The 19785-nt window shown below is 38.5% G+C and overlaps 1 protein-coding gene across 2 annotated transcripts in view; it reads right to left on the reverse strand.

Annotated features, from left to right (window-relative positions):
* The window catches only part of ntf3 (neurotrophin 3), a 50226-nt gene that overhangs the window by 12637 nt on the left and 17804 nt on the right, over positions 1-19785 (reverse strand). Inside the window, exon 2 of one of the 2 annotated variants that reach the window (XM_047389296.1) lies at positions 11368-11534. The exons of the other annotated variant lie outside the window; for it this stretch is intronic. The gene's annotated coding sequence lies outside the window, so the exon portion shown is untranslated. The remainder of the gene's footprint in view (positions 1-11367; positions 11535-19785) is intronic. 2 annotated transcript variants of the gene reach the window in all.

Genomic DNA, 19785 nt, shown 5'->3' on the forward strand with positions numbered 1-19785 from the left:
TATGACCTTTATGGCAGACTCGCAGGAGGAGGGCCAGTGTTGAAATAACTCCATAACAAATAATATTAAAATGTTTCTTACAAGTAATGTGGGAGACACACCAAAGGTGCTCCTGACAGATCAGACCAAAATGAACCCATGATGAAATATGATGATAGCAGCATCATGCTGAGGTGAGACTTTTCTTTAGAAGTGAACTTGATGATAGAGGATGGGGAAATGGACAAAGCAAAATTCAAGAAAAACCTGTAAGAAAATCAGTGTAATAGTTGGTCTATCGCATACACTATCCATGAAATGTCAAAAGCTTGTAATTAGTGCTTTCACAAGGCCCTGTATATTTAAATATGACTACAGTGGGAAAACAGTAGGATGTGCACTTCTGAAAAAAGGCAATGGCTGATTAATGTCTGAAAATTATGTCTCATGTTCACGAGACCACTTTATCACATTGTGACCCTAATGACCTGGCATTGTGGAGTAGGAAAATATTTCCGCGTCATTATGGAAAAACCAGCTCTTGCTCCAGAGTAAGCAATAGTAATGGCTGCACAGCTGCTAAGTGGTGTTGGATTGATCTTCACATTGATTATGGGGCTTTTTAATAAAATGTTTTTCTGAGATCTACAACAGATTTTTCCTCAAATGGAATTCACCAAGTCAAATGGACTGCTGAAATAAACCACCAGACCAAACCACCGAGTGCCAGAGCCCGGCCACCCCAGAACGGGCCACGTGTAGGGGCACTAAGTAAAATAATAAACTGATAAAGTTTGTCCATCTAGAGCCCACTAATGGTCATTGTTATACTAAAAACCACAAGGATTGGGATACCTCTCTCTGTCAGACTGATTATAACCATTGGAAAAGAGAAGGGGTCATACAGGTAGCAGAAATGGAGGGTGTGTTTGCACCTCAACCATAACTGAGCCGGTTTAGGCTAAACCTGACTCCCCTTTACTCCAACCAACAGGGAGGGAAGAAGGCTCCCTCCCTGATAAACTAAACCACTCTAACTATAAGCTTTATCAAAAAGGAAAGTTTTAAGCCTAGTCTTAAAAGTAGACAGGGTGTCTGCCTCACGGACTAAAACTGGGAGCTGGTTCCACAGGAGAGGAGCCTGATAACTAAAGGATCTGCCTCCCATTCTACTTCTAGAGACTCTAGGAACCACCAGTAAACCTGCAGTCTGAGAACAAAGTGCTCTGTTAGGAACATATGGACCAATCAGATCTCTGATGTATGATGGAGCTAGATCATTAAGGGCTTTATATGTGAGGAGGAGAATTTTAAATTCTATTCTGGATTTAACAGGGAGTCAATGAAGGGAAGCTAAAATAGGAGAAATATGATCTCTCTTTTTAATTTTCATCAGAACTCTTGCTGCAGCATTTTGAATCAGCTGAAGGCTTTTAACTGCATTTTGTGGACATCCTGATAGTAAAGAATTACAATAGTCCAGCCTTGAAGTAACAAATGCATGGACTAGATTTTCAGCATCACTCCTGGATAGGATATTTCTAATTTTGGCAATGTTCTGGAGGTGAAAGAAAGAAATCCTAGAAACCTGTTTAATATGGGATTTAAATGACATGTCCTGGTCAAAAATAACACCAATAGCAAACTATATATTCATGCAAGAGAAACTGTGGTACATGACCAAAATATAGCTTCTAATCAATTAGAAGACAAAAAATTTTAGATTGAAATCGAGTATATGCTAAACTTCTTTTGCTTTTTGGCAAAGCCAATCATAAAATGTGCTCTGATTAAAATGGGAAAATAGCACAAATAAATAAGTAAAGACCTTTTACGTGAACTTTGAACTTTCTGCCTACAAATCTAAAACAGTGATTCGAACCATAAGTAATAAAGACTAAAAGTAGCTTTTAACAAACACCTATGCTAATAAAACTCGATGACTTTTTTTTCCAACTGGCAACAATTTTTAGCATGAAAAATTTCAATCACAAAGAAAACTCCTTGTGTTTAAATGACAGCTTCTTACATGGGTCTAAAGGTCTGAAGAAAGGCAGCTAATTTTGTCGTACTTTTAGTTTAGTTGTCTATGGATTCTGTTTTTCAGTTAAAATGCACCCAATGTTTTATATTGCAGGTGTATTGGGATAAACGGTGTAAAATACATGTACACACACTGCGACTGCAGTAAGACAAAGTTACTTTTGAGTAACGCTGGGTTGTACAGCACATTAATTACAGAGGAGTCATCCATGTATGCAGTATATATTGAATCTCTAAGGTGCTATGCTCATCCCACAAAAAAGGAATAATGGAATTGTATTTACTTAAAGCGTCGTATCTTTGTACACCACTGAAACCTATGGCATATATGCAGTATTGTGTTGTAAGTTCATTTTTCATTTACACAATGGTGTTTTTTTGGTCTTTGCAAGAAAAATAGTTACACAATTAGTACATGAAAATGAAATCTTGATGATCAATTCAGCATTTTTCTCAAAAGGTCCATACGGGAATAATTTAATTATAGTTTGTTTATTTTGGATTTCAAAAACACTATCTGTAGTTTCAAAAGATGAAAAATGGCAATGTCAATGACAGTTAGGCTGATTGAAAATTTTCTAAATGTCACTTAGGGTTGATCGTACAATTGGTCATTATTCAATTTGTGTAATCATATCAGCATGTAGAGGAATTACTGCTGACCCTGAAAGAAAATGCAAAACTACCCAACCTTCCATCACAAGACCAACAACAAACCAACATGAACAGTTTTGGAAAATGTTTCTTGTTTAAATGATTAGTTTTATTTTTTAGAGGAACAATATGTTACAGAGTTTTGGTTATGTTTTTCTCCTGCAGTGGAAGTTGTGCTTTTAAAATGGGCATATTTTAAATGATCATTAACTGTAAAATTTTACTATGTGGCACTCACATGATGGTAAAACAAAGAGTAAACCAAAATGTCAGTGATAAACATAACTTTTATCTTTCATTTGAACAAATCTGATTTTCATTTTCCCACACCTCTAACATGCCTCACTCATTTCCCCTAGCACCTCTCAAAAGCTGTTCTGCATGTAGTTAGTTCTTTAAATGGAGTTAAGACTTAATGCTTAGGCCAGGTTTTCTAATTGTATTGAAGGCTTTACTATGGTCATCTACTTGTAATGCCCCAACTAACCCCTACACGCATTGAGGCTGCATGCATACACAACTGTGAGAGGAAGGGCAGGTTTGTAAGAGAGGAGAACATATGGTGCTGTAGCAAAATTGTATCTCAGGCATGTATTAGGTTAAAGGCTAATATTGTAGCTTCACACCGTGTGAGCTTTTAACACCTAATTAATAGGATTGATGCAGATAATCACCCTTAAGGTGGCAACGTGTTAGCAGCCACACTCACAGGGTTTCCTGAATTGCTGTAGTGGCCTCGTCGCCTCAGTGTGTTGGCTTATAGAGGTGACATAAATCTGATCTTTGGATTTACGTAAATGGAGCATTATGATGGTATGAGGTGTTGAAACATGAGTACGTGCCACCACCATTTTCTGTGAAGGTCTTCGAGGTGTGTCAGTGAACATTAGTGAATCATGAAGACCAAGGAACACGGCAGACAGGTCTGAGAGAAAGTTGTGAAAAAGATTACAAGGTTAGCTTACGAAACAGTAATGCTGGGTTATATGGGCAAAACAAAATTCTGTATTGAATGATTTCAAAAATGATATCAACACAGTTTTAAATGTACATTCCAGTTTTTAAGATGTCTGTTTCAATACAAACCCAGAGAAAAAAATACACATTTTTAACTAATGAAATTTTTTTTTTTTTTTTAATTGCCATAAAATAAATACACAATTTCTTGAAAAATGTTTGGACAATATGGATTACAAGAACACAGGTGAAAACATGTATTCAGAGCCTAATTGCAGTGCAAATATGTTTCAGTACAAAAAAATGCAAGTAAAGTTTACGCTACTGGTTGCAATCTCATCTGTATCTTGTAAAAATGATAAAATAATGGTGGCCATACATACTGGCTACAGGTATTAATGGTCCTGTTGAACTTTAAAGCATTACCTCTATCATGGTTATAGTCGTTTTCTGTTAGTTAGCTATATACTGTAAATGCTTTATTGCCCAACGATATTCCAAGCTTTAAAAATCTCATAAATCACAGTATAATCATTCCACTCAAAATGGAAACACAGCAGAACTACAAATCTACAAAGAACATGGCTGTCCACCTAAACTGACAGGCTGGGCAAGGATAGCATTAATTGGAGAGGCAGCACAGAGCCAAAGCAAGCATGGAAGGAAATGCTGCGTTCAGATGAGACCAAAATGTAACTTTTTGGGCTACTTGTAAAAGGCTGTGTTGGAAAACTAACATTGCACATCACTTTTAACACACCATTCCCACTCTGAAGCATGGTGGTGGCACCTTCTTGCTGGTGGGAGGCTTTTTTTAAGCAGTGACAGAGGAAATTGTGAGTCGATGGAAGAGATGGATGGAGCTAAACACAGAAAACCCTGACAGAAAACCTGGAAGAGGCTAAAAGAGATTGAGGTAGACGTTCAAGCAGGACAATGACCCTGAACACATACCCAGAGCTAAAATAGAATGGTTTAGATCAAACATATTCCTTTGCCAGTATAGCCCGGTAAAAGTCCAGATTTAAATCTTTTTGAGAATCCGCTGCAAGCCATAAACCTGGATTTTTTACGAGTTGAAACAGGTAGCAATACCTTTACTTTGGTATTCAGTAAATTAACACTAGTGAAACATTTGTGTTTTTGTTCACAAATATTGTTTTTTCTAAGAAAATTGTTTAAGCATTAAGAAATATTATGCAAGTAGCTGTTAAAATGCAAACATTTACTGGAGTCCATAGCACCTGTGGCAATACAAGTCACATCATGTTATCAATTTTGGTGCATGTGATTATGGGATGCCTATGTGTATTCATAAAATGTTTGCTGGATTCTTTTGAATGAATCACCACACCTCCACAGAAAAGTGTGTGTACTCTTCACATGCTATCTCCTAACAGCAATAGTCCAGGTGCCAGTCTGGTGAGTGCAACATTTTTACCTTGTTTGCAATAGTGCGGCAAACATTAGATGTCTTTTGCCATGCAGTCTAGTCTGAGGTTTTTTTCTGACTTCAAGGCCAGACAAGTCAAGAGCAGCAAAGGGAAGGAACCTCACCTGTGATTGGCTCTGTCTATCTAGACAGATACATGTGCTTGATGGTGTGATTCAAACATGCACAGTGAGTAAAAGCCATTAAGCATTAGCCACAAAGCAAGAACTGCTCACACAAAAGCCTACAATCCATGCATAGTCAAGTTTCTATGGTACTACAAGTCAACCTCTTTGACGCACTGCACTTACTGCAAAACATCTGGTCATAGTCGGATCAGAGCATTAACCTTCTGAATAAAAAGAAACACTCTAATGTTACAAAGAACACTTCACTTCTTCCCATTTTGTTTCCCCAACCAGGTGTTCCCAATTGGTCCTGACCTATTCTACCAGGAGATCCATAGCAGATGGTTCCTTATCAACACTACCAAAGTTTAACATGACAAGACCGAGACTCAAAATTTACCAACTGACCAATACATCTTGTGATTGGACACATTATCGAGCGCACCGTTACAATATTTTCTTTTTGTAAACTTTACATTTGTCATTACTTTTAAACATCACTTCTGTGGCAGTTGCTTCGTATTTTTATTTCCAATTCAAGTATAGGTGAATGTCCTTTTTAAAGTTTATACATGTCTGAGCGTGCCTAGTTGTTTCCCTGTTAGTAGCTGCACCTTTATCAGGCTAAACCTAACCTGTTGCTTCAGTTTATATGGGCTAAAGATGGCTTATTCCTGCGTTCTGTGGCTTAATTCAAACTGGTTTACAAGAGACAGGAATCAAGACGAATGTTACTGAAGAGTCCAAATCTAAAGCAAACATTGAAAGCCCGGAAGGTGCGATCCTTAAACTGTGGACAAAAATTTGCAAGGAACATGTTTCAGAAATGGAACTTTGAAAAACCTCTCAAGCAAGAAAACTGTTTTGAGAGTAATTTACAGTGTGTATATAAAATATGAACCTTTATTTATGCGGTTTGCTATTTTTTCAGAGTTTTTTATTTTGTTTTTGAAGACCGAGTTTTATGAATTTGTATTCTTTAGAAATAGCTTTCAATCTGAAAAGACTCACAAAGAAAGGGATGGCAATTAGAAAAGTTTTAATGATGAGAAATTACATGGTTATTTCTTTGGTGCTCTGACCTGGGAGGAAGACCTGAATGCTGAGAATGACATGAGCTAAGATGATCATTTGTAAGGCTTAGATTTAAATATGTCTTCCCCTGATCTGACACTGGTAGTGGATTGGCGGCAAGGGAGCGAGGAAGCCAGGAGTAGATGTGAAGGAAGATGGTGGAGGTGGGGTGGAGGAGGGATGAGCTCAGCTGACAAGCGAATATGAACACGGTAGAAGCTCCTTTAAAAGCAAGGCATCGGAAGGTGATTGGATGGAGAATCAGATGGACAGGATGCTGATTGGAAGGCCGGGAAATGCACTGAAGAGTCACTGGAAGATGGAGGCGGTGAAGGTGAGTCTTTCATTCTGAATTTTCGTCAAAACTCCATTTTTACAGATTACATTCTCTACGTTTCTTGTCTCTACACTTGGGGCTGGGCTTCCTCTGAAAGGTGGAGAGTATGCATGTCTCTTAGTCGGCTTGGACACTGGCAGCTACATTTCTATTGGTCTGTGTACCCGAAGCTCACGTGTTTTGGTCTGCACCTGACCATGTAAACAATGGCAGGTTAGTAGGTCACGATGCTGAAGAAAGGACCATTTCTCAATAGTTATAGGAGGCAAGAAAATTGACTTTAAAACGTAATCTATGCAGACAGTTCATCAGGATTGAACCTACTTTGAAATGTGCTCTGGAGTTTATGGAGCAGCAGAGCTCCACTGACAGGCTGCGGTGGCTGCAGGCTTAGCGGCGGTTGGAGTGATCAGGCCAGAGTTGTTGCTTTACAAATGCTTCTTCGAAATTTGCCAACAGAATTCACCCAAACTATTACATGACCTAGGAATGAGGTGGATTTCTGTGCTTAAGACTCTTATTTTAAAAGGAGTTGTTCTTCCATTGCCCTGTTGTGGTGATAGTGGTGGCCATTGTGTTTTCTTGGAAAAAACAAACAAAAACAAAAACTCACTGGCTAAGCATTAGCTGCTAGCAATTCCAAATAATTCAATTCAGTTTTATTTATTTAGTGCCAAGTCACAACACATGTCGTCTCAAGGCACTTTACAAAGTCAATTCAATCAAATCATACAGATTTCAACAAGTCACGTACATACATTCCAATTAATCGTAACCATTGAACAGTTCAGTGAGATTCAGTTATTTATTCAAATTGGATAAAAACGTTTTTCTATCTAAGGAAACCCAGCAGATTGCATGGAGTTACTTCGAGAGACTTGTAACATTCACTCCTCCTGGATGAGCATGTAGAGACAGTGGACAGTCACTGGCATTGACTTTGCAGCAATCCCTCATACTGAGCATGCATGTAGCGACAGTGGAGAGGAAAAACTCCCTTTTAACAGGAGTTTTCAACCTCCATTTCAACCTCCAGCAGAACCAGGCTCAGTGTGAGCGGCCATCTGCCACGAACGACTAGGGGTTAGCAATGCTACGTTTGGCATCATCTTTAAAGCTTCCCGTCAGCACCAAAGAAAGGTAGGAGAAACCTACTGACATTGAAATATTGTTTGTGCAGATGCTTGAAAAGCAGACAAGACAAATAAATTATTCTCTGTAATGTATGGGATACTGTTGCTGAATTTGTCAGAGAAAACATTACATATCAAACAACAATTGGAACTGGAGATGAATGTGACACCAACAGATAATTTATGGCGAGAAGTGTGCTCACAATGCCATAAAGGGATCGGAAGCCAGATCTGGAAAGAGTTTGACTGAAAAATGAAAACAAGATTTTTCAGAACTAAAAACCTTTATTTCTAAGAGTACAAATACAAACAGATTTTGGAGAAACTGTGGTATGGTCGGTGATCACACACATCATCTGGGAATGCCCAAAAATTAAGACCTTTTGGGGGAATGTTAAACAGAAGACTGAGGACATTCTAAGAGCAGATCTCCCCATGCACTCTCTTGTATTTCTGCTGGATATATACCTCACGAATCTACTCACCAAAGACCAATGTCACATATTGCATATTCTACTATTAGTTGCAAGGAAGATTATTACTTTAAACTGGATCAAACCGTGTTCGCCAACTGTTGCTCAATGGATGCAAAAATTGAAACGTGTATATGAGTGCCTGACTGCTCAACTACAAATGTAAATGCGCACTTTCTCAAAAAAAAACGGTCACATCTGTGTGTTTTATTTGATAAGATCGCTGTTCACAAGCAGAATCCTTCCAATGGGATAGAGTTGTAACAGTTTTGCCTTGAGGAATGGGCAAAAATCCCATTAGCAAGATGTGGCGAGCTCAAAGAGACTTATCTAAAGCAACGTGTAGCAGTAACTACCACAAAAAGTGCCTATGCAAAGTATTGAGTTTATGGTGGTGAACGGTTATGCAAGTTTTCTGTTGTTTTGTCCAAGTTGTTTGAAAATGTAATGTTTTGTTTTATTGTGAAACAAAGTTGTAGGCATGATCTGTAAATGAAATAGAGCAAACTCTCAAATAGTCCATTTCAATTCCAGGTTGTGAGGCAACAAAATTGTAGAGGGGTCGGGGTGGGTGTGGGGGAGGTGAATACAGCTTTCTCAATATGTTTTCTCTGCAAATGATATGAAAAAGTTCAGTTCTGAATTGTCAATAAGTCCTAGCATATCAGAAGGTAAATATGATAATGTTCAGCTTCTTCAAGCTGCTGGAAAACATCTTCATCATAAGAAATATATAAATTTACTGAAGATTCCAGCTGTGTGAATCAAGTCAGATATAGCACTAGGAATTAATGATAAAACTACATACACTTCAAGCTACGTCTTATCAGAGTCATATCAAAACAGAATAAACATTGTATAAATAGTGAAATCAGTAAACTTGGTCACATTAAAGCATCCTCACCAGGAGTGAGATGTGAATTTAATCAAGACTGTGGCTGTAAAAGTCAAGTCTGCTATATCTTTAAAGACAAATTATAAAGCTATGCATGTTTTCTGTGACATATTTTTAGACAATGTAAGGTGGGTGGTTAAAGTCACCATATTGTTTAGTTTGGGTTTTTTTATCTCAACTTTAGCTTAACTTTCTAAGTTAAGGTAAACATGAAATTGAAAATTCAAGCATATACATATAGTCTGAGGGTATTATGAATAAAAAAATCATTATCAGGACATTCCTAGTCTGAAGCTTTTCTAAACTGTTATATTGACTGAGTTAACCTGAACTAAATTCGATTAAATGGAACAGACCTAAGTTGAATTCAATTGTTCAAAACTAATTTGGATTTTACTGAAATGAGTCGGTTATGATTCCAGATTTGAATGATTTAAATAACTAATTTATACAACAGAAGTAAATAAAATGTTTACCCTCTGGTGCTGAGTCCTGTTGTGAACTGGTGGTATTTAAAAATATATTGAATTCATGAATAGTTTTACATGGTTAAACTGAAATGCTGATTCTAACTGGTTTATAATGTCAACAGAAGCAACAGAATCTCATATAGTTATAAATAACATAACAGAATGACTGGCAACTCTTACAGATGGATTGGGCTGCGTATTAGAAAACCTTGAAAAGAAGCTCAAGCTTTATCCACTAGAATCCCCACGATTAGTTGTGTTGGGGGATAAATCTCTCTTGATGAGGCTGGTTTGGCAGTCAAAGTCACATATGCCTTAATTTGGAGTCAATTAGAGGAAACAATTAATGCTTAGAAGAAATAAGTTAGAAGCTATCATAGCAATCATAAAAACCAAATAGTAAAAATGGCTCATCTTTCTCAAATAAGTAAATACATATTGTAAAACTAAAGGTACCAGAGTTTGAACTTTTGACCCAAAATTAATATTGGACCAGTAGTGAAACCTATGTGTGTTCTGTACATGTATATTATCTGCCATAGTCAATAATAATTATCATCACACAATATCACTCTGCATAAATATTGCCTTGACCCACTTGTTCAAGCTTAACTTTCCTTGGGGGTCTCCATTGGAAAGTACTGTTTCAGGAAACCACAGCTTTATCATTTTGAGGCCGTAAAGTGGTTGAGTTACCATGGAGAACCCGGTCACAGCCACTCCCCACCCCCCAGTCGGGAACACTTAGTGACAGGCTTAGCACTGCAAAGCAGCGTGCCAAACCAGCAAATCCTCCTGAGGGATTTTCACCCTGCAGTGTCTGAGCCCTATCCCTGCTGTCCAGTTGACTCCAGATGTTTCAGCACATATGAGCCACATCCAGGTCAGTCTGTAGGGTGATTTCCAGACACAAATAATAATTCTTCAACACAGACAGAATAAAAAACAGCAAGGCACTGAACTGCCACCCAAATAAGTGGGAATGTAAGAAGTGATGGACCTAATAATCTATTCAAACGTGCAATATAAAAATTGGCAGTAACCTCAACGGTTTTGTGAAATTATGCAACTATATACAAGTAACTCTTTTTCATCAGTAGAGAAAAATGAAAGGACATAAAAATAAGCATGTGTAAGTTGAGTGTAGCATAGGAGCATGATTGCAGCTCATCTAGCCAGATTTCATTAATCCCATTTTCAATACTAGGCATCGATCGGCATGAGAATCTCAATGCCACAGAATAAATGTATTTACTCAAATATTTTAAGGTTTAGAGGACAATTTGGTTGAGTTTTGGTTGAGTTTCACTCACCACACCCAGGTATGATTACTGCTTGAATGGTAACCAAATCAGGAAATCAGTTAATTAGAGCCTGTCTGACAACACGATATAGGCAAAAGGATCTCTAAAAGAACAGCACATCCCAATCTAAAGAAATTCAAGAATAGATAAGTTGATGATTTAATAAACCACATTGAGAGCCATTATTCACAAATGGAGGAAACTGAACAATAGGGAACCTCCCAAGAGTGGCCAGCCTACCAAACGTATTCCAAGAATACATCGACCATTCAGCCAGGAGGTCACAACAGAACCCAGAACCAAAGCATCAGGTAAAATCTGTAATCATGACTCAACACTAAAAAAAAGACTGGGTTATTGTGCCAATGTTACAAGGTGAAAACCACTGCTGACAAAACAATAAGTCCTGATCACAATTGCCAAACAAACTTCTGATGATCCGTAAAACTTTTGGTTAAATATTAAAGTGCAGATAAAGAACATTATACCTGCAGTTAAACTTGGCGGTGGTAGCGTGATGGTCTGGGGGTGCTTTGCTGCTTTAGAATGTGGATGACTTCCCATGATTGGTTGAACCATGAATTGTGCTCTCTGACAGAACATCCTGGCAGTTCATGTTCAGTTCATGCAAACCCTCCCATGTTGTCAAACAATTCTGCAAATAAGAATATTCCAAAAGTGACTGACAATTTTTTCAAAATTATTCAATGGAAGGTTTTTTTGCTAAGGAAGGCATAAGCAGTTATGACCTTTAGGGGGAGATTATTTTTAACATAGGAAAAAAAGAGTTTGTTCCCTTAATAAATAAAATCCATCATTTCAAAACCGCATTTCAGATTTATTAATGGTGTATTTATTAAGAGGGATAATGAAATTCACTTGATGATCTGAAACATGTAGGTTTGATATAAAGCAAAAACAGAAAAAAATACATCTGTATATTATATTTATTATTACAGTAACATATATTTATAATTAGTTTTGTAGATTTGTATAAGATACTCTAGCAAAAATATATTAGAAACTTTAAAATAATTTTGTATTAATTTTCAAATAATCATACCTTTTGCAGAAAATGTTTTATTTTTTAGCAGTTTTGCTAAAGTTAATTGAATCAGTTGGTATATTTGTTTAGATAGAGTCAACGAGTTAACACACATCCTGCTCAAAGTTTGCCAAATGTGAGGTGTGTGAGGGTGATGAGCTGTCAATGTTTGGACACCTTATGTCATAATGGGGTTTTCTTAGACTCTGAGATACACAACCATGAGGACAAAGACAACGTTTTTACAGTTTATTTAGAAACACAGATAAAGGTTGGACTAGAACCAGGGCTGGAGCTGGTGGACAAACGCGGGGTCTCTAGGGGTAGAGTTCTTGGCAAGACCGGGGGAAATAAGTCCTTCTCCACGGTGGCTTGAGGGTGACAGGCTGTGAACAGTTTTTGGAGGATGAAGTGCTTTGTTTCTTCTCTTCCAGGAAACTCCACTATGGTTGGAGAGTTTTAACGTTGGAGGGTGGGCTGGCAAGTTGATGGGTGGTTCTCAGGTGACTCCTGAGAAGCTGAGCTTGGAGTTGGAAGCAGAGAGGAGGCTCAGAGCTGAGGTGTCGAGGCTGGTGTTCCCAAACTCCTCTGAACATGACACGAGTGAAAACGGAGACTAGAAAGGTTCCACAACTTCCTTCAGCAAAGGGTGATCACGCCAAGTGAGAAAACGAGCTGAAGCCTCCCTCTGGGTTTCCACTCCATAAGTAGCCCAGCTGATTGCTCTCAGATGAGCAGCACCTGTGCAGCAGCACCTGCCAGTCACACCCTGCACAGAGAGAACACAGCACACAAACACAGCCTGCACACAAACCACCGTGGATATGACACCTTAACGTTTCATCTTTTGCAATTGAAAATTATATTTGTGTGAATCTGCATGTTTCCATGCGTCTGTTACTCTGCTGCTGGTATACTTGAATTTCTGCTCTGAGGGACAATAAATTAAATTTTGATTCTGTTTTATTGTAGTCACAGATTGTGTGTTTTGGAAACCGTATTAAATGAAAGATAAGAATACACTGCCAGTTTTACCAGGACCATAATCTTGCTTAGAACAGCTGGGAAATGCTTTCAGTGGGTTGATTTCATTATTCAAAACATCTGCTGGTAATTGGAATCTTTGTACCATCAGTTTTTATCCATCAAAGACTCAACGAAAAGTTAGTAGATATTTATTCAATAATTACAATATTAAAGCTGGAGAAAACTCTGGTCACCTGAGTAATTTCTCTTGAATCCGGTTAAAAGGAAGCTTAAGTTGTGTAAACGTCAATTTGATTTAGTTTTTAAATAGTAACTTTTTAAAATCTGGTTTGCAAGAAAACCAGTAATCATCCCATGCCCTTTTTCTTCCATCTTCTCTGCCTAGTTAGAGCACTAAAACTGATAAAGAGTCATGAAGTGCTTCTCTACTAGTAGAAATGTCAGTTTTCCCATCAAAGCCTCAATAAAAAGCTGGCAGGGCTGGTTTTCAAAATTACAATTTTCTACGGACAAACTTTTATCTGCAGGTGAACAACTGGTCATAACTGATTACATATTTCATCCGAGTGAATCTGACACCCCTAGACATACATGAATCTAGCCTGTAAAGTTGCATGGCTTATCCTACCAGGCCTCCTCCACCTCTCACCTCCCCATCTTTGAACCCCCGATGGTGTCAGGGAGAGTGGAGGGAAGGGCAGAATTCCAGTCATAACAGTGATTTACCCTCTGGATGTTTTGCAGCTCTGAGCCAGGTGACTCATCGGCATTCCCGGCTGATTATCTCTTGAGAAAACGAGTTTGTGCCCATGCGTGTGTTGACGCAGAAGGTGGCTTTGTTGTGGTAAGTGTTTGTGTGCGTCTCAAAGAAGGGAAAAGTAAAACCAAAGCTTTTGCACTGATGCACACTTACTCTGGTGGAGCGGGCAAAAAAAAACCATTTCTTAGCAGGTTTAGGTCAAAGTGTAACAAGTGAGGACAGAACGTAAATCCATCCACACACACCTACAGGTATATATTCCTTTACGTGGAGGATAACGTGTCCAAACCCACACCTTGCAGCTAGTAAGAGTGGACTGACTTACAAAAGCAGGCTGAAGAAGAATTTCCTGTTGACTCTAAACGCATTGCAAACCAGTCTTAATATAATAAGATTTATACTGGTTCTCTTACTGTATGATTTTAAGTAACTTTGGCAGTGTTAAAATAGGACCAATGTTACAGAAGTGGCTAAATTGGCTAAGCTGAAACTATCTGTGTAGTTATGCTGCTATAGGCTTAGGTTGCTGGAGGACATAACGACCACTTTCACCTTCTTCGCTACATTCTCACACTACTCTCCAATTTTGCATTGTTTGCTGTTATTTCAGTTTTTAACCTTGTTCTCTCTTTTCTCTTCCTAGAAGCTACACCTGGCCTGGCTCTGTGTCTACCTGTGACACCTTTCTGGAGAAGGGCATCGTCCGAGCTTCTGCTGGCAACAACTTAATGCTCACCCTCTACAGATGATCCACATAGCCCTGTCTTTTAGTGTTTAACCCTTTCTCTCTCCTAGACATGGCTATTGACTGAGCTTCTACTGTGACTAACTCTATGTGCTCTCTTTCAGACTCTAACCTTGAAAACTGGCTCAGAGTTTATCTGTTCTTTCTTTCTAGATGAAACGACTAAAGGAGCTACATCCATTAACATTTACTTTTCCTTCCCATAGAAAGTACTCCTGGATCAGTGCTTCTTTGTTCTCTTTGTGTCTCTGCTCTGTTCTCTCAAACCCCCAGTCGGTCGTGGCAGATGGCCGCTCACACTGAGCCTGGTTCTGGTTCTGCTGGAGGTTTCTTCCTGTTAAAAGGGAGTTTTTCCTCTCCACTGTCGCTACATGCATGCTCAGTATGAGGGATTGCTGCAAAGTCAACGCCAATGACTGTCCACTGTCTCTACATGCTCATCCAGGAGGAGGGAATGCTGCAAGTCACTGACTGGATGCAATCTGCTGGGTTTCCTTAGATAGAAAAACGTTTTATCCAATTTGAATAAAAAGCTAACTCTGACTGCACTGTTCAATTGTTAGGATTAATAGGAATGTATGAACCTGACTGTTGTGAAGTGCCTTGAGACGACATGTGTTGTGAATTGGCGCTATATAAATAAAACTGAATTGAATTGAATTGAATTAAGTTAATGGAGGCTTGCATCAACTCACATTCTGATGCTGTCAAATTTTAGATTGAGAAATGATAATGTTTTTGTGGGAACTTCTGGGTCCTGGCAAGAATTTGTACAATGTAACTTTTTTCTGTCCATCAGCATGTTCACCCATTAGCAAAAACCAACACTAAACTATAATAAATGAGCAGAGATTCTTACTGTAAATATTTCTGACAAGAATACCTTTTTTCTCACCTAGAATGACCTTACTACCTCACATTTTCGCCAGTGCTCAAGATGAAAAAAGCCCAACACTATTAATCTGCTTCAGCTGTCAGCAAGTTTTCTAATAGGTAATAGAAAGTTGTGACTTTAAAGACAGCATAAAACAAATAAATACTACTCCATAATTGTCATGCTTAACATTTAAAGTACGCCATATAGAGTTTAAACCAGGTATTATAAAAGGCACTTAATTTTTCTTATATTAAATCAAGCTAAATGTTTCATGCTTTAGGTTTTAGTTAGGATAACCAAATGCTTTGTATTTGGTAAATGCCAGAACAATAAAATACACTGAATAAGAAAACCCACATGATGATGTCATTGCTTTTGGAAGCTTTTGATAGGTTAATACTTAACATTTGAGTAAACTGGAGGCCTACCTATGAAGAACTGCTTAATGTAAACCTAAAACACAACACTTCCTTACATAACATTATGGTAAAATCAACAGAAATCAGAAAAGATATCAGGAAAATCTTTGTCATTTAGATTTTGAATTGCTTATTGTGCAGAACATTGTACTTTTTTTTTGTCCTGCTTTTTACCAACACTGTGACTATACCAAACTGGTTAATTAGACAGGCTTTCTCCTTGGGAAGTCAGCCTGCAGTCCATTGCTTTACAGTCATACCGATTGTAGAGAAATACAATAGCTGTGCTGAAATGCACTGTGCTCACTGTAGTACCTATCCTGACCAATAGGTGTCAGATCATACTTTGAGTCTGTGATTTACATGTGTTCTACATGCTTTGGAGATCACCTGAAAGCTTTGACATCAAATGGAGGGTTGAGGTTAGAAGTCTGAGCTACCTTTGGAGTAGTGACAGAGTCCAAACAACCAGAACATGAGACGGGAAACTGGGATCATGGGAGAGGTGCGCCATGTTTGTTGTGCAACAAAATCTGATGCTGATTTTACAGTCAAGGATAAGAAACAAACCTCTACCAAGAGAAAGTTTTGAAGGTAATCTAAATGTTCTGGACATGTGGAATATTGTGGATGGCTTTTCTTATTTTTGAAGGACTACATTAGGACAGCCATTGAGAAGATCTCAGTATTATTGGAGAGCTTCGTCAGATATTGAATAAATCACAGACAGACAAAAGCCTTTTTTTCAACTCTGTAAGAAAAGTCATATTACAGTTTTTTATCATTTCTTTGGAAAACTTGATATTTAGGCTGTGAAGGTGAATGACTAAAACTTGTTGTGCCTGCCATCCAGAAACTGAGTTGTTCTAAAACATTGTTCTCAAACTTATTCAAGTCAGTCAGTCGATCAAGTTAGATGTAATACATCAGGTAATCGTCAAATCATCCTCAAACAAGTTAAATTGTTATCTGATCTCTTATGCTTAATGGATTAAGACTGTCATTCTGGAAAGAAACATTAGCAGTGACAGTTGGTTTTAAGTGGGCAAATAGGGCGTATAGAAATTATCTGTCACAGAACCAGACGTCCTGTTTGCTAATAGCCCAAAACAATGGTTATGGTTTTCTTCTGTTAGACAGTGCTAATTTGACAGTCAAATGCTGTGATTAATGCATTTTCAAATATTTTGCCTTTGTACAGGTCCTTCTCAAAATATTAGCATATTGTGATAAAGTTCATTATTTTCCATAATATCATGATGGAAATTTAACATTCATATATTTTAGATTCATTGCACACTAACTGAAATATTTCAGGTCTTTTATTGTCTTAATACGGATGATTTTGGCATACAGCTCATGAAAACCCAAAATTCCTATCTCACAAAATTAGCATATTTCATCCGACCAATAAAAGAAAAGTGTTTTTAATACAAAAACGTCAACCTTCAAATAATCATGTACAGTTATGCACTCAATACTTGGTCGAGAATCCTTTTGCAGAAATGACTGCTTCAATGCGGCGTGGCATGGAGGCAATCAGCCTGTGGCACTGCTGAGGTCTTATGGAGGCCCAGGATGCTTCGATAGCGGCCTTTAGCTCATCCAGAGTGTTGGGTCTTGAGTCTCTCAACGTTCTCTTCACAATATCCCACAGATTCTCTATGGGGTTCAGGTCAGGAGAGTTGGCAGGCCAATTGAGCACAGTTATACCATGGTCAGTAAACCATTTACCAGTGGTTTTGGCACTGTGAGCAGGTGCCAGGTCGTGCTGAAAAATGAAATCTTCATCTCCATAAAGCTTTTCAGCAGATGGAAGCATGAAGAGCTCCAAAACCTCCTGATAGCTAGCTGCATTGACCCTGCCCTTGATAAAACACAGTGGACCAACACCAGCAGCTGACACGGCAACCCAGACCATCACTGACTGTGGGTACTTGACACTGGACTTCTGGCATTTTGGCATTTCCTTCTCCCCAGTCTTCCTCCAGACTCTGGCACCTTGATTTCCGAATGACATGCAGAATTTGCTTTCATCCAAAAAAAGTACTTTGGACCACTGAGCAACAGTCCAGTGCTGCTTCTCTGTAGCCCAGGTCAGGCGCTTCTGCCGCTGTTTCTGGTTCAAAAGTGGCTTGACCTGGGGAATGCGCCACCTGTAGCCCATTTCCTGCACACGCCTGTGCACGGTGGCTCTGGATGTTTCTACTCCAGACTCAGTCCACTGCTTCCGCAGGTCCCCCAAGGTCTGGAATCGGCCCTTCTCCACAATCTTCCTCAGGGTCCGGTCACCTCTTCTCGTTGTGCAGTGATTGGGGTTTTGAGTGATGAACCAGGCTGGGAGTTTTAAAGGCCTCAGGAATCTTTTGCAGGTGTTTAGAGTTAACTCGTTGATTCAGATGATTAGGTTCATAGCTCGTTTAGAGACCCTTTTAATGATATGCTAATTTTGTGAGATAGGAATTTTGGGTTTTCATGAGCCATATGCCAAAATCATCCGTATTAAGACAATAAAAGACCTGAAATATTTCAGTTAGTGTGCAATGAATCTAAAATATATGAATGTTAAATTTTCATCATGACATTATGGAAAATAATGAACTTTATCACAATATGCTAATATTTTGAGAAGGACCTGTATTTCTTCCATTTTACCTGCTTTTTAGAAGTATCAATACCTGCAGGAAATCTTTCATATTTTGCCAAGTAAAAGCCACAAAACTCAATGCATGCTCTAAGTATTTTACAAGTATTTTAAATTGTGGTGGCAGTGTCCTGCTGTGGGGATACTTTAATTTAATTGGGGATACTGTAATCTAGGAACACTGGAACTGGTCAGAGATGACTGGAAAATGGATAGAACTAAAAACAGAGCAAAGATAGAGGACAACTAGAGGTTGGTGCACATGTACATCTTCCAAGCCCAAGCATTCCATCATATTTGGTCTGAACTTTAGCTATTATGCACAGAGGGATGGGAAAACATTTCAGTCTCTAGATGTGCAAAGCTGGGAAAGACATACCCCAAGTCAGACTTGTAACTGTAACAAAAGCTAATGGGATTACTATGTGCAGATCTCAAAATCGAAATATAATTTAAGGGTTGGAACGTTCTGGGGACAAATGACAAAAAATGTCAAGGGGTGTGTATACTTTTCTAAGATACTTTATCTGTGAGACAGCATTTGGACTGTTATTTTTCCAACTGTGTCTTTTAAAGCTCCAGATCTGGAATTCCTACTTTTTCAAAGCTGCCAAGTTGCACATAGATCTTTGTCTAACTAAACAAGTTTGTCCAAGCGCAGAGTGTACATGTGCAAAAGAGAGATTCAGGAATAGGTTACCACTTCTCACAGTGTGAAGACTATCATCAAAAAAGAACCCAATGGTGAGCAAACATATTTTAGCTGTCACACTTCAAACAAAGAAAGCAATCTCAGAACTGAAAGCAGCTGCAGGACTATTTGTGTGGCAAAGCGAGCAATTAGTCAGGTAAAATTCAAGTTGAGAGTGATTGCCACTGCTTGGTCGACTGGATAAACAAACACAGTTTAGTCCTTGTGTGAACAAGAGGAAGTGACAGAAAAGTGAGGGCCTTAATGTATAGTTTTCTTATATAAACTATACCAGACGGACACAGTATGGCTGGCCAGGGTTACATTTCTGTGAGGTTTCTTTAGGGACAAAAGAGAAATGGGCTTATGTTACCTTGATGTGCTTCTCTTTGTGCTCTTCATCTGACAGAGATCACCATGACACTTATCCCACACACCTACATTAATTAGTGGTAATGGTCTCAGTTCTAGCTAGCCTTTATTTAAAATTGATCTTATATTTCTTTTGTTGTTTCTCAATCTCTCAGATTTTCAGTTACATTTTGGCAACTCATACATTAAATCCTATGTTCCCCCCTTCAAACCGAGCCTTAGTAGGAGAACAAACAAACACAGGGCTCAGGAACAAGTTTGACAATCGAGGAATGTCCAAACTGCAAACTCCGTAAGATGAGGGTAAAAGGATTGCCAGCAAAGGTTGTGCTAGTTAAAAGGGGGACAGAGCAGTAATAGTTTACC

Source organism: Girardinichthys multiradiatus, chromosome 17 (genome assembly GCF_021462225.1).
Source record: "Girardinichthys multiradiatus isolate DD_20200921_A chromosome 17, DD_fGirMul_XY1, whole genome shotgun sequence".
Lineage (NCBI taxonomy): Eukaryota > Metazoa > Chordata > Actinopteri > Cyprinodontiformes > Goodeidae > Girardinichthys > Girardinichthys multiradiatus.